Genomic DNA, 15865 nt, shown 5'->3' on the forward strand with positions numbered 1-15865 from the left:
CTTAAAAGTTTCGAAAAATTTGTGCCACTATGATCTTTATTCTTATAGTTTATTTAGCAAAACCATATTTTGGTAAAACGTTTCGAAACAAAAAGCGATTTATGTTACGAAACATAATAATATATATCAACAATGTGACGAAACTGATTTGCAATGTTTCTCAGTAAATATTTTCTTTCGATTTTGTGTCTAAAAATGTTTCTTGGGATAAATTTAATAAATACGGACTCACCCAATTAATAATTTCAGAAGGTGCTTAATTTTTTTTAAACAATATGAACTGACCTCAGACACAACATAAAACGTATATTAGACAAATAATAATGACGTAACATTGAACGATCGCTGAACAAATAGTAGATAATGTATACTATTCTAAAAGTTTAAAATTTAATTTGACGAATAAAAACAAATCATTTGTGCCATTATTTAAAGTGCATGGGTCGCATTTTAGCCCCAAAAAGTTCAGCTGGAGACGCCGGTGAGCTTTTGAGCATGCCCATTCGAGTGTGCTATTTCAATTTTCGGCCAAAAACAAAATACATTTAACTGAAAAACTACAATTTTCTAGGTGGCTGAAGGAAAATCCTTTCAATCCTCCGTTCTCCTCTTATTTTTGTTTGTTCATTTAATCGAGTTTTTGATGAAAAAGTTTCTTTTAAAAATAAGGAACGTCAAAATATAGCCAATAAGGACTTATTTCTTTGGAAAACAAAATGAAGAAAGTTTCTAATGTACAACTATTTATTAAATATCTATCATTCGTTTGTAATAATTGTTAATCTACACTGCGCACAAATAGTATCGCATAATTTATTAATAATAAATTGCCGATGGGAATTTTTGTAGTTCTTTTTTTTTAATACTCTGCTGAACTCTTTTTAATCCATATATTTTTTATGCATATAGTTAAATGTTTGTGAAAATTTTAAAAATAACACAACTAATAAATTTATATGTATATTAGGAATAAATTTCAGTTTTACAATGTTGATTTGTTGTGTTTTTTGAATTTAAGTTTTACATTTGTTCTAATTTTAACTCGAATTTTAATCTACTATCGATATTGTCACATTTTTAAGATATATTTTTTTACTGAAAATTTTAAAAAGTGTCACCGAAATGTTATTTATTACCCACCGCCATCCACAGGGTATTGCAAAGGCCCGCTTCTTGTTTAATGGTGTTTGCTAGTAGCACTGTTATCCCACACAATAAATAGAAAAAGCTTACCTCTGATATTTAAATAGCCATATTATACTAATAAGTTATTATTTATTATATTCTGTCCTGCAAGTCCTGTCTTATCTGTCCACAACACAGAATATGGAAAACCAATATCTTTCCATTTTCTTAAGCACTCACGAACCGTACGCACTTACTAATTAAATCTATTTCTCGAAAATCACTTTCTTTAAGATATTGCACCTTTCATATGCAGGTATATGATATGGGAAAGAGTTTGCTTTTGTTGGCTTATTGTTCAAAAGACATTTGACTCTTGACTGATATATGTATTGGGAAGCCAATCTTTGTGTGCTGGATGTTTTTCTTTTTCTTTAAATTATAAATAAAACTAAATTGTATCAATATAAAAGCACTTTAAAACTAGCACACACATTCCCTTCGAATTTTAAAACCGTTTCAAGTGTTTTATGGATTTCACCTCTACAATAGGGGTGCTGTTAGGTTTTAGAGGTGTGCTTAATAGTTCTTTTCAATTAACTAGTTCGCGAAACTAGTTTGAAAGATAAATACCTAGTTTATCTCTGCTAGTTCATTTAGTTCTCACCAGAGACAATCCTACTAATGATCGTTCTAATAGGTCATTCGCGAACTACATACAGCTACGCAATTAATTTAGTCTGAAAAGATCTTACAACGTTTGCCGCGAACTAGTTCATTTTATATCTGCATAAAGATGACCATCTCAATAAGATATTATGCCAAAACTGTCAACGCATTTGACAGTTGACAGAATAACAAATAACAAATCAATGTTAACTATTTTAATTATAAAATGAACCAAGAATCATTTTTAGTTTTGTTAATTAAGCTTATTATATATAGAGATCTAAACGTAATACCTTGTAAGTAATTGTATGTCGAGACACTTTTGTTACGCTCGTTGAATTTGACAAAAGTGTCAAATTAGTGTCTACTGACATAAAGATGTCAGTTTAAAATAGTTACTTATTTAACAAATTGAAATGAATGTGTTTTAAGCACGATACACAAAATTGTCCAACGAATTTCATACAAGATTTTTTGTGAAAGCGGATAATTTGCGATTTTCATGCTATTATTATTTTTTATTTTTAACCCTTAAGTACTAACATATTGAAATAGTTGCGCCTATACTAACAGACCGTCTGAGAGACGCATTAAAAAAAATCATATTTTGTTCGTGTCTAACAGATTTTTTGTAAGTGTAGTGAATCATTAGCATTAAAACTACAGGAAAAAAATATCTAATGCTTATATTATGCGAACATGTTTTATATTTTTGAAATAAAAGTACTAATTTTGGATTTTTGACATATCTTTGTTTCTCATCGAGATAGAAAAAAAGCGAAAGGAAAATGAAAAAATATATTGATTATTATATTTAGCATATAAAAACCTATCTATTAAGCACAAAAAAGCAAAAGAAAATATAAAGAATAAAAAAATGACAATGCCTAAAGATGGGCTTGTTCCCTACACACTTTTTTGCGCATTCCAAACAAATTGTTCTCTTCACTTTCTTCAATATTAGTTTACTGATCGTTCACATCCATATTTTCATCATCTATATCAAAACATAAACAGCTACATACCATTAGATATTAGTTAAAAACCGTTTCTTTACCTTCTAATTCGAATTCAGAATTATGATCGCTCTCTATGGCAAAATTTTCCCTACATTCGGATTCTTTGTCACTATTTTGCTATTATCGCTGCCAGTCCCTTCAAACCACTTTAGAAGAGTATCCTTGTAATCTTTCTTGCCATACTTTACATGTTTTGAGCTACTAGGTTCTTGATTCATTCCACAAATTTAGAAAAAAAAAGTACGTTAACGCTAACACTCCGTCTGTCAGACGGCATCGACAGTTTGAACTAAAATATTTCGAAAACTACACACTTTTGCAAATTGCCCTGCCGGCCTTTAACTTGTTTTGATGCGTATTGAAATTACATAGTTGGATGTTAATTAGAAGTGGAGAGGAGAGGAGATGTCATATGTCCAGCTAGTCCTTTGCGTCTGTGAGACGGGGTGTTAGTACTTAAGGGTTAAACATTTTTTAAAATGTTCTGGTAATCGGTTTCTAAGGCATTGTTTATGCATTGTTTAATGACAAAGTTCTGTCAGGTTCAAACGTCGCCGTATTTCCTACAAAGTTTTGTGAAAAATTGAGTGATAATGACAAGTCTTTGGATATTCAAGAAGCTGCTGAAACTGCGCTATCCACGTTAGTGCCTGAGAAGTCGAAAACCTTACACGAGACCTACAACAACTTTGAAACCTGTTTCTAACGTTTCATTTTTTACTTTTAGGCACTAGTGCCTAAACAAGTGTCACTTTTAGATACTAGTGCCTTTGCTAGTGCCTAAAAGAATATCATGTCGAATCTCAAATCAATATCAAAAACTGTCAATTTCGAAACTCTTTCACAAAAATATATTTTCGTACTTTTGTGCTTAGGCGTAAAAGTGCTTTACTTTTATGCCTAGGCGTTAAAATTACTTTTTTAATATTTTCAATCACGTAGAAAAAATAATAATTTTGTGACGTTTGTGAAAAAAAAATATTATTTTCAATTTATTTCTGTTATCTGTACATTTTCTGTTTCCTCAATAGCCAGCAAATTTTGTGGAAAACCACCCAAAATACACATTTTTATGTAAATGCCTAATAATGTTAACGCTTACATTTATTGCAGCTGTGTCCATTAAACCAATATACCTACTACTACTAACCTAACTTCGTATTTATCGTGGTTTACAGCAATTTTGTTAAATTATATGAATATCCTCGTTGATTATTGGTTTAAAATAAATATGACGATGTCCTCCAATGAACTAGCAAAGCTGAGCTAGCAAATGAGCTGAAAGCTTTACCTAGAACGCTATTCAGAAGCTACAAACGTATCGATGAAAATACGCATGAAAATTTACTTTCTAGCACACAACCAGGGGATATTGATACCCGGGTAACAGTATCAAGTTTATTATAATGCATTTATTAGCTTTAAATCAAATGTTTTTTTGTCTTTCAGCAATCTTTACCACTTTTTTTCTCACTAGCTCGCGCGTCAAGGCATGGTCAAGGTTATGTCGTGTCAAGGTCTTGGTGAGTCATAGCCTTGAATTTTTACTCCCATCGCGCATAAAGAAGTTTTACTACAAAAATATTTAGCTAAATGACAATTTATGCGATACTTTTTGTACGCAGTGGATCTGTATTATTATTGCTTGAGTTATTTATATACATATATTTTTTTGAAAAGCTTCGTCGACAAGAAACTCAAATAAATCGGCTACCATGTATATTTTTGCTGTTTTCCTTTGTATAGATTGTTTTTAATTTCTTTTTCGATTTTTTCCAACATCAAGATTCTCATTCAAAATAAATTCAATGGCCTCTATGGAAAGAGCCCGAAAAAAAATCGGGCATAAAATTTCCCCTTTTCTTATCTTATTTTATATTCAAAGAGATTAAGCCCCCTACCCGGTCCGAATGTTCCTGCTTTTCTTTTAAATATATACACGAAATAAAAAATGCTGAACCTTTTCGAGGCTCAGATTCCTTTTCTGAAATGTATGGGGCGAAGGGCTAAGAAAATGGTTTAATAATTTACCTAAATTAGGAAAATACTTTTTCTTCGGGCCGTGAAATATTACCCTTAAAATCGTTTTTTAATGCTTAAGTATATTTGTCTTTTTCTGTTTATAAAGAATTAGTAGTTGTTTCACATGGATTTTTTGTTGAAAGTTTCCTACTCGGCTTCATACCAGTACTTAGTAGGTACTTTTTAAACATCAAAACGGTTTATTTTTACAGATTACCATGGGGACGAATGTATTTTTTTGGAATTTTTTCTCTTTACTGTAGTTGCCAATAGAGATATAATTCTCTATTGACATTTTTATACATACAGGGTGAGTTTTCTACGATGTTTTGTATGGGTATCTCGAAAACTACTGGAGATAGAGACTCGGTTAAATGGGGCAAGAATTGCAGGTTTGTGGGGTCATAAATAATTGCGCCTTTCGGATTTTTGAAAAAGTTCATGGCTTTCTAGATATTTCGAAAAAAACAAATTTTGGCTATTTTAAAAATGGTCCTTAATTTCTTTATAATTAGGCCAGTCGGTACGTCGTTTTAAATAGGCTTAGGTGGAAATAATTAGGCGCAAGCTCAATTATTTTTTATTTTCTTTGTTTTGATGTGCTGAATGATATATTCAATTTGCACGGTCTGTCGATCCCGGATTTGGCCGCCATATTGAAAAAGTCGATATAAAAACTACATTTTTATGGATTTTTTAATATATCTCGGTCTGAGTGCATTGTAGAAAAAAATGCAGGTAAACAAAAATAAAGCAAATTAAATTCTCTACAAAAAAGGTTCTATTAATTATTCTCATAAACTTATCATTTCTAAAGTTATAGCAATTAACTAATTATTATTAATTAGGTAATTAATTTAAAAAATTAATAAATATTAATCTAAGACTTATTAGTCGACCATACCATAAATGACCTAAATACAAAATATTTTTATGGTGTCTGTCTGTCCCTCTGTAACACGATAACTCAAAAACCGGTAAACCGATTTTAACCAAATTTGGCACAAAAATACTGTGGCACCCGAGAATCTGGCCATTAGTTTTTGGTGGGGGTGGGGTGTTGGTAAGGGGGTATGGGAGGGGGTTAAAAATTTTAAAAAATTGTAACTCCTAAATTACAGTAGCTATCGAAACGCGGTTTTCAATTTAAGATTAGGAATAATATTTTGAAATGACCTTTAATGTGCGCTAGCGTTAAATTTGATACTTGATCAAAAAGGCAGCCGTGGTGCGGTCAATTACGCAAACCAGTTCGGGCGACTTTTAGTTTTAGTGTTCCATTATACTATTCCGAAGTAAGACACAAAGATTAGGATTAGGCCTGTAGGGGAAACCACTTAAAAAAAGTGCGCCGAGTGTGGAAACGAGCACAAGAAAAACATAAATTTGTACTGGCAAATTATTCAAATTTACATAGATCAGTTTCTCATATTAAATGAACCACTAGAAAATATATGCTTTGTATTTAAGCGCCTGTATCTCGTTAACCCGTTCATGCACGAAATCGGTGAATAGGACCTTTTTTGTAGAGAATTTAAATGACTTTCTTTTTGGTCTCTTTCAAATTTTCTGTATAGTACATTCAGCCCGAGTTATTTAAAAAAACATAAAAATGTAATAATTTGACAGGATTTTTCAATATGGCAGCCAAATCCGGGATCGATAGACAGTGCAAATTTAGTAGATTATTCAACAAAGCAAAATAAAGAGAATGAGTGTTATTGCAGCATGCCCCTAATTATTTCCACCTAAAACCACTTTTAAAAACCAAATCTATTTTAGACAAAAATAATCATAACTTTAATGAGACTGTGTCACAGACTGTGTTCTCCGTTTCTCTCTAAAGCCTGTCATTTTTGACATATGACACAAACTTATGTTTTTTTAAATGGAAACCATACTTGGCCATAGCTTCATAAAAAGCGCCATTTTTTAAGCTTTTCAACGATATAAGCTATAATATGTTTTTTTTCGGAAAATTAGTCATAGTTATAGCCAATTCTTATCTTTCTTGACTAATTTCACGTAGTTGGCATCGCATTCTTATTATGTTATAATTTATGACTTATAATAAAACGGAATATTTTATTAAACAGTTTTTGGTTTGGTTTTCGCTTTTACGCCTAAGCATAAAATACGAAAATATATTATTAAACTGACATAAAGTGTCAAATTCTTGGCGGTATTACTTTTAAATCTTTTTAAATTATTTGGAATGCTTGAAATTGTTTAAAAAATAATTTGTGGCATTTGAAAAAAAAATTGCTGTTCTATTCGGAGTAAAAATGACTTTTTGTGGTTCGCCTGTATGTCGCCGTAAGTGTCATTTTTACTCTTAATAAAACAATATACTATTTTTTTTGAAACGTCACAAAATTATTAATTTTTTCGACGTGATTGAAAATATAGAAAATCATTTTAACGCCTAGGCATAAATGAGTGAAGCACTTTTAGGCCTAAGTACAAAAGTACGAAAATATTTTACTAAACTGACATAAAGTGTAAAATTCAACGAGCCCCGTAACATAGTACGTACGTACAAGGTATTAGTTTTAAATATTTTTATATTTAAATTATTTCTGGCGTTTGAAAAAAAAACTATTCGGAGTAAAAATAGCTTTTTGTGCCGCGGCTGTATGCCGGGCTCCCTAAGGGCACAAACGATGCTCGCCAAGATGCTGGCCGCGCTGCTCGCTAGGATGGTAGCCGCGATGCATAGTATACGCACTGTTTTAAAACGGCGAATAGGTGCGCGTAGGCATACTGAAACATTTACCATCGCCGTTTTGTTAAGCACCAGTTTATGTAATAGTAGTTATTAATTAGTATAGGCTTGGTGCTATTTCAGTTGATTTCAACAAATTCCTACCGCAGCAAATCAATGGCAAAAATCAGAAATTATCCCTATCTATTTCACGTCGCCGTCATGTTGATCGCATAGAATAATATTGAAATCGTGGTTTTGTTATAATATATAAGTATTTTAGTTTTTTGCTAGTGCAGTTATTGAGACAAAAAGAGATAAAACACTCAGGTACAAGGTTTGTGTGATGTAACGCTGTTTCGGGTAGTAAAAAATAAATGAAAAAGAATTCGAACTAGGTGTCGGCGTCGTGCTGTGTCAAGACAATGTCAAATGTTAATAAAATTGCCGAAAAAATGTTAACGCATAAAGGAGAGCGCAATTAGGGCGTTGTTGGGTGCAATTCCATTCAATAACTCAACTTTCCCGGATATTCAACTCTCCTGAAACAAAATTTTATAGCTTCATAGTTTCTCATACCGATTTGATCAAAAGCAAAAATGGTTTCAAGCAGTTCGACGAAACAAGTGAGTAAACAAAGTGCTCGTTACATAATCAAAAAATTAAAAAGACATTTACTATGAGAGGATAAAATATAATTTGCAATATTAATGGTATACTTTTTTTAAACAACTAGTGATTAAAGTACTTGCTATAAATAAATAGTCCATAAAGTAATTTCTATTTTGAAAATAGCTACTGTCACTAGAAACCTGCCATGACGACATCAGCCCTCTTTGTTGCCATTTTATTAAAAAATTGCTCTTTATTCAAAATCTGAGCTAGATAGGTATAGGACACCCTAATATATGTAGTTTGAAGGAGCATTTGAATCTGTTTCGATTTATTTAAAAAAATAGGTTGTATTTAAAATAACAAGTTTTTATGTAAAATAAATATTTAAAATAAATCATGAATTTTTGGTACCCCTGTATAAATTTAAGGCAGCAATACAATTTTTCAGTAAAGTTTATTTCTCTATCTTTAAACTCAGCACAAGAATTAATTCTAAAAAGTAATGTACAGGGTGTTGATAATCTATTCCATTGTAGCATGCATATTTAAATATCTTTAAATATCTCAAAAACTAAAGCTCTTGTAAACATATTAATACATTATAACCCTTATAATACATGCCTTATTTTGTGTCCAAGGATCCAAATAAGAAATAAAATATCGGGTATTCCATAAGAAAAAATATATAATTTTGGTGTAAATCTTAGTTCTGACATACCCTGTACATTTCAAAATAATTTTAAATTATGCACATGGTCTTCCCACATATGCCCATAAAATATTTTGTTTCTACATATTTCCGTTCTCGTATAATCAACCGACGACGCGAATGAGTTGCGCCACCCCGTATATAGGTGTTCCATTTAAAAAAATATTCGCGATCCACTCACACTTTTTTGAGCCACCCTTTAGAAGTTCAAATATTTTCCTCAAATACATCCTAATACATACTTTATGTCTGGACTACAAAATTCATAAGTTTTTTATTATTAGAACTACATATGCCCGACGCACTATTGCCGGACCCTGTAGAATCAAGGTTATTACATTGTTGGTGATAAATTAAATATTAGTATTGTGAACATTTTATTCTACCCTACTCTACGACATATGGTCAACGAATTGTGATCCTAAACCGACCAATCAAATGTAAAGTTTCAGGCATCTGCGTCCGCTTCTCGCAAAAAAGCGAAGCATCGCGCTGAACATCTAGGTGCGTGGCGAGGTGCGAGGCTTCAGTATGTTTTGACGCATAAATTTGTACGTGTTTAATTCAACATCGCCGGATGGCGAGGTGAATGGCGCGCATCGCATCGAGATGAAATACCCCGCACTATGTTGGTACGATAGTCGCGATGCATCCTACGCGCACCTATTCGCCGTTTTAAAACAGTGCGCGTAGGATGCATCGCGGCTAGCATCCTGGCGAGCAGCGCGGCCAGCATCTTGGCGAGCATCGCATTGAGATGCCTCACTATGTTTGCGCCCTAACGCTCGTCCGTTAAACATACAGCCTCGCCACAAGAAGTATCTTTTTTACTCCTAAAAAAACAATATGTAATTTTTTTCGAGCGTCACAAAAGTATTAACTTTTGCGACGTAATTTTCAATATAAAGAAGTCTTTTTAACGCTTAGGCATAAAAGTCAGCACGTTTACGCCTGTGCCCCATAATACATAAAGTGCCAAATTCAACGAGCGGAACGTAACCATAGTTTGTCGTTATATAACAAAACAGCTAGGGTCGCTATTATGTTTGGAAACGGTCGATTATTAGGTAAAATATAGGAGGTACCGCAAAAAGTTAAATATAAAAGTTATAGGGTTTATAAATATCTATTAGCATTCATTTAAGTATACAGGGTCGATCATAAAGTCGTGGCACATCAATGTTTTATTTTTTTTAAATGAAACCTCCTGTATATTATTGCATATTTTGTTTCTTCCTTCAATTCTAAGCAAACATCGAAATAGACACAATGTACCTCATACCAACCGTTTTCGAGTTATTGACTTTTTTTTTTGAAAATATCACTTAAACAATTTGATTTAATTAATTTCGATATGTTCAGTTTCATTTAACGATGCCATTTTGCCGAAACTATGATACTTAATAATATTTGACATTAGTTCTCAAGTTAGCATTTATCTATACTTATATATAAAATCCTTAAGTGACTGACAACTCAACGTAAGAAGCTCAATTTTGGCATACAGGTTGATTATAGGGTGTAGAGGTTCGATAAGAAGGGATTTTTCGAAATTCCAGTTCCAAGGGGGCGAAACCACCCCTCAAATATTACAATATTTTTATTTAAAAAACGGTAAAATTTCCGAAAAAACGCTTAAACACGTATATATTATTTTGTTTTTTTACATATTTTAAGATTTTTTAAAAATGTATACAGGGTGTTTCGAAAAATCTGGTCATTGGTTAATCACGATCTTGCTTAAAGCGTTTGACGTAAAAAGCTGATTTTTGGAAAACAGATTGACTTTAGGGTGTAGAGATTCGATAAGAAGGGATTTTTTGAAACTCGAATTTTAAGGGGGTGAATAGGCTCAAATATTAAACTATTTTTTATTTAAAAACCGGTGAGTTTTTCGGAAAAACTCTTAAACACGTATGTTTTATTTTGTTGTTTTACATATTTTAAGATTTTTCATAAATTTATACAGGGTGTTTCATAAAATATGACCATTGAGTAATCACGATTCTGCTTAAACTGCTTGACGTTTAAAGCTGATTTTTGGCAAAAGGATTGACTGTGGGGTGTATACAGTGGGGTTCGATAAGGAGGGGTTTCTCGAATCTCAAATTCCAAGAGGGTGAGGTGAAAACGCTCCTCAAATATTACAATATTTGTTATTTAAAAAACGGTTAGTCTTTTGGGAAAACGCTTGGACAAGCATAATTTGTTTGGTTTTTTTACATATTTTGAAATTTTTTAAAAAATCATACAGGGTATTCCAAAAAGTTGGGTAATTTCTTAACCACAATTCTGCTTAAACTACTTGACGTATAAAGCTTATTTTTGGCAAACGGATTTTTCGAAAGTCAAATTCCAACGAGATGAAACTACCCCTCAAATATTACCAAGTTATATAATAATATCGCCATATTGTTTTTTCTCATGCTGACATAAATGTAGAAAATTTTATCCAGTTTTTATGTTAATGGGAATTCTTGCTTTGCTTTATGATCACCATTACAAATGATTAATTCGACGCGAACGAAGTCGCTGGTACACGCTAGTAGATGTATAAAATGAGAGTATAGCAAGTCTGGAAATTACAAAATTTTCGTTTAACATTTCAAATCTTCAATTTATGTACATTGTAATCAAGCCAAACACATCGAAATTAATTAAATCGAATTGTTTAAGTGATATTTTTAAAAGTCAATAACTCGGAAACGGTTGCTTTGAGGTACATTGTATGTATTTCGATTTTTGCTTAGAATTGAAGGAAGAATTGAACTATATAATAATATACAGGGGGTTCTATTTAAAAAAAATGAAAGTTTGATGTGCTACTACTTAATGAACGACCCTGTATACTTAAATTGATTACTCACTAATAGATATTTAAAAATCCTATAACTTTTATATTTAAATTTTTGCGGTACCTCCTATATTTTACCTAATAATCGACCGTTTCCATACATAAAAGCGACCCTGTATATAATTACTTACAATCACTTACAAGGTATTGCTTTTAAATATTTTTATATTATTTGGAACGTTTGAAATTATTTAAAAACATTATTTGTGACATTTGAAAAAAATAGCATGTTCTATTCGGAGTAAAGATGACTTCTTTTGCCTCGCCTTTAATTAAAAGCATACAGCCTCGCCACAAAAAGTATCATTTTTATTCCTAATAAAACAATATACTGTTAAAAAGGTTTTAACCCACTTTGATGTGAAAAACACCATGCGGGTTTAACTTAAATCTGGAATTTCGAATTTTGGCTCTTAAAGATTTTTAGACAATTTTACAAAATTGTCCCTCCTGTTCAACTCGAAATAACTTTCAAAATATTCACGAATTTCCGGAAATAATTTTATATTTTAATTTAATCAAAACAACACAGTTAAGCAATAAAACAAATATAATTTTATTCATTTTAGAATCTACGGCTGCTTTATCGATCTGCAAGCTCCTTAATTAAAAGGAGTCGGTTCTATTTCTAAGAAAAACAATTAAATTTTAACTAAAGGTAAACTTTAGCGATATCCGATAATAAACTTTACATCGGCAACATTTTACAGCTCCGCACCTTGAGTTCAAATTGTTCCCTTATTCCCTTTTACCAGTTTACTCATTAAACTCACGTGATTTATTAGCTCGAGTTAATTAAACGAACAATAATCACTGCCATAATTTTCCCTTTTAGTTAAATAGTTGTACAGGACGGGTTGGTATTGAGTTTGTTCCGGAATATATATCTGAATCATAATATAGACTTTGTTTGAATGATTGATGTGGCTATGCTGGATCATCAGCAGAAATTGAAAATTTAAACCATATAGACATAGATGAAACGTATAAATGATAAAAGACCATCCAATATACAATGATTTGTTCTGGTGCAACATGCACAAGCAACATGTAATCAAACTATTTATTTATTTGCTGTTTGATTTGACTTATACACTTAATAGAATTCTTTTTTTCAAAACTTGACATATTAGCGTAGTTTCACGATTTTTAAAGAGTTTTACCAACAAATATCTCTATTTACGCACAAAACAAACATTACACAAAATGTCCCCGGGTTGTGATTACAAGAGAGAACACTTTTTTATTATTGGCATTTTCAGAAAAATGTATTATTCATAAAAAGTTTTGCTTGTGCTAAAATGGTTAATTCCGTTTATACTTTTCGAAATTTCCATACCGTTTTAGAAAAAATTAAAAAAAAAACAGAAATATTATTGAATTTTTTCCTGAAAATCAAATGTGTATGGTAATATCCGAGGTAATATGATTTCGATTTCATTCTTTCTCTTTCTTCATCTGTTAATAATTTCTTTTTCTCTCTGTTAGTAATTTTATCTCGTTATATACATTTATTATGAAAACGGGTAATGTGGAGGTAGGTAATATCCAATTTCGCTGGCCGGACCGTTGGGCCATCTAAGATGAACGTGTGTAGGCAGTTGGATATATGATATTAGGATATATGTAGGACGGAAGACGGAAGACCAATAATTAAAAAAATTTAATACTTCAAATAGTAATGGGCAATAGTAAAGCTGAAAATGATACATTGTATGGAATGTTTATACAGAGTGCTACAAATTCGAGGTACGAGCACTGGTGTCTCGGTAACCATAATAGATACGAATATGCTTAAATTGGGGCAAAGTTGTGCTTTAGGATGTTAACAAAGATGCCATCAGAAAAGTTTTAAAAATTTCAAGGATTGCTGAGTTTTTTGGAAAAAAAACGGATTTTTTGAAAATCAACTTTATTTTTTCCTGTCGTTACTATTTAGAAAAACAAAAAACTAATTGTGGCATTCACATAGCCACTTTATTTTTGCTGTCTGATAATATTTTTATATTTTCAAATTAGCTGCTAATTTGTGAGATACAGACGTCAACTTAATTTTTAGCCGACCATACCAATAGGTATGGTAGACTATTAAGATCGGCAAAAAAAAGGTTTTTTTAATTTCACTCAAAATGCGTCATTTGGGTCATAAATGACCTAAATACAAAATATTTTCATGGTGTCTGTCTGTCTGTCTGTCCGTCTGTAACACGATAACTCAAAAACCGCTAAACCGATTAACCAAATTTGGCACAAAAATACTGTGGCACCCGAGAATCTGGCCATTAGTTTTTGGTGGGGGTGGGTGGTTGGTAAGGGGGTATGGGAGGGGGTTAAAAATTTTAAAAAATCGTAACACGAAAATTACAGTAGCTAGCGAAACGCGGTTTTCAATTTAAGATTAGGAATAATATTTGCAACAAAATTTGTAATAACATCAAAATCAGTCAAAGTCGCAGTTTTTGAGATAAAAAAATTGGAAAAATTCCTTTACTTTGAAACTAAAAGAACTGCCTACCAACTTTTTATTAACATATTTTAGTATGGGCGGCTATACGTGCCTCCCAGCGCCAATATTTTTAAATACGGACCTGCATTTTTATTTCTGGTTTTGAAAGAAGTCGGTCTCCTGAGTACAATGATATGCCACACTTATTTTTTTTTTGTTTCGGACTTTTGAACACAATTTATTTAAACTAATTTCATATCCGGCTCTGTTCTATTATTATTATTGTTACAATACTGATAAGTTTCCAAATTTAACATTGACGTGGGGTAAAACATGGAATGCGGAAAATCAAATGCAATAAAATAATATAAAATAAATAATATAAATAGGTATAATATAATATAAACAATCAAATAATCCCCGGAAGATGGATTGGAAATGATAGAGCATTATAATGCGAGGTTTCTGCGGTGGGAGGGGCTATTACTTAACGTCATTTGAAAAAGTTAAATAAATACATTTCAATATTTGCAATAAAGAGTATAAAATGCACTCGGAAGTATAAGAAGAAGATATGTGTAAAGAGTTATAAATAAGATTGAATAAAAAATAAATTTGTGCATTGTTGGTAGTAACTTTCATACATGTAGATCATTAGAAATTAGTTTGTAGAAGTTGATTTGTTTATAATAACTACGATTAATATTATCGCTATTAGGTATTAGATCGTGCACTAAATTTCAAATTTATAATAAAAAAAGTTAAAAATAATATCTTTAAATTGCTGACTTGATTTTCCTTATTGAATGTTAATTAGGGCTAATCAATATTGTTACGTTAATATAATCAAATTAATTTAAAAAACCAGAGTCGGACTTGATATTATTATTTTAATGATAATTAAATAGATTTTGTATTTAATGTACCCAAAACAAAGAAAAATATCAAGTGTGGCATATCTTTGTACTCAGGAGACCGGGTTCTTTCAAAATCTGAAATAAAAAATGCAGGTCCGTATTTAAAAAAGAATTAAGTTGCCTCTGTACCTTACAAATTATCATCAGCTAATTTGAAAATATAAAAATACTGTCATATAGACCTAATAAAGTGGCTATAAAAAGTGCAATTAGTTTTATTAATTTTCTAAAAAGTAACAACAGGAAAAAATAAAATTGATTTTCAAAAAATCCGTTTTACCAAAAAAACTCAACAATCCTTGAAATTTTTAAAACTTTTCTAATGGCATCTTGGTGAACATCTCAAGGAGTAACTTTGTCCCAATTTAATCATCTTCGTATCTATTACGGTTTCCGAGATAACAATGCTCGTACCACGAATTTGTAGCACCCTGTATAATATACAAATCTATATATACATATATAGCAATCTTTATTTTGACAAATGTTAAAATGTTTGCCATTTTCATAATTACTCGATTAAATATATTTAGAAATGAACAATATATTGTACTACTAATTATCTTAAAACATGTTGCATTATAGAAATAAAGTTTGCCCTTTTAGTACAGTAATGATGTTTAGAGCAACAGGAAACGCGGGTTGCATAAATAATTCATTCAACAAATCATTAGTTTAATTGGACGTAAATCTAGAATTTCAAGTGCGTCTCGTCTGAATAAACAGACTAAATTCCAGCGGACATAGTGAAGCGTGTTTTCCTTTGAATGCAATGTTCGATGGCT

The 15865-nt window shown here is 31.4% G+C and overlaps 1 protein-coding gene across 1 annotated transcript in view; it reads right to left on the bottom strand.

Annotated features, from left to right (window-relative positions):
• Positions 1-15865, bottom strand: part of LOC115889338 (neurotrimin-like) — a 302596-nt gene that overhangs the window by 202474 nt on the left and 84257 nt on the right. The window lies entirely within an intron of this gene.

Source organism: Sitophilus oryzae, unplaced genomic scaffold (genome assembly GCF_002938485.1).
Source record: "Sitophilus oryzae breed Bouriz unplaced genomic scaffold, Soryzae_2.0 scaffold_813_pilon_pilon, whole genome shotgun sequence".
In the NCBI taxonomy this organism is placed as follows: Eukaryota; Metazoa; Arthropoda; class Insecta; order Coleoptera; family Curculionidae; genus Sitophilus; species Sitophilus oryzae.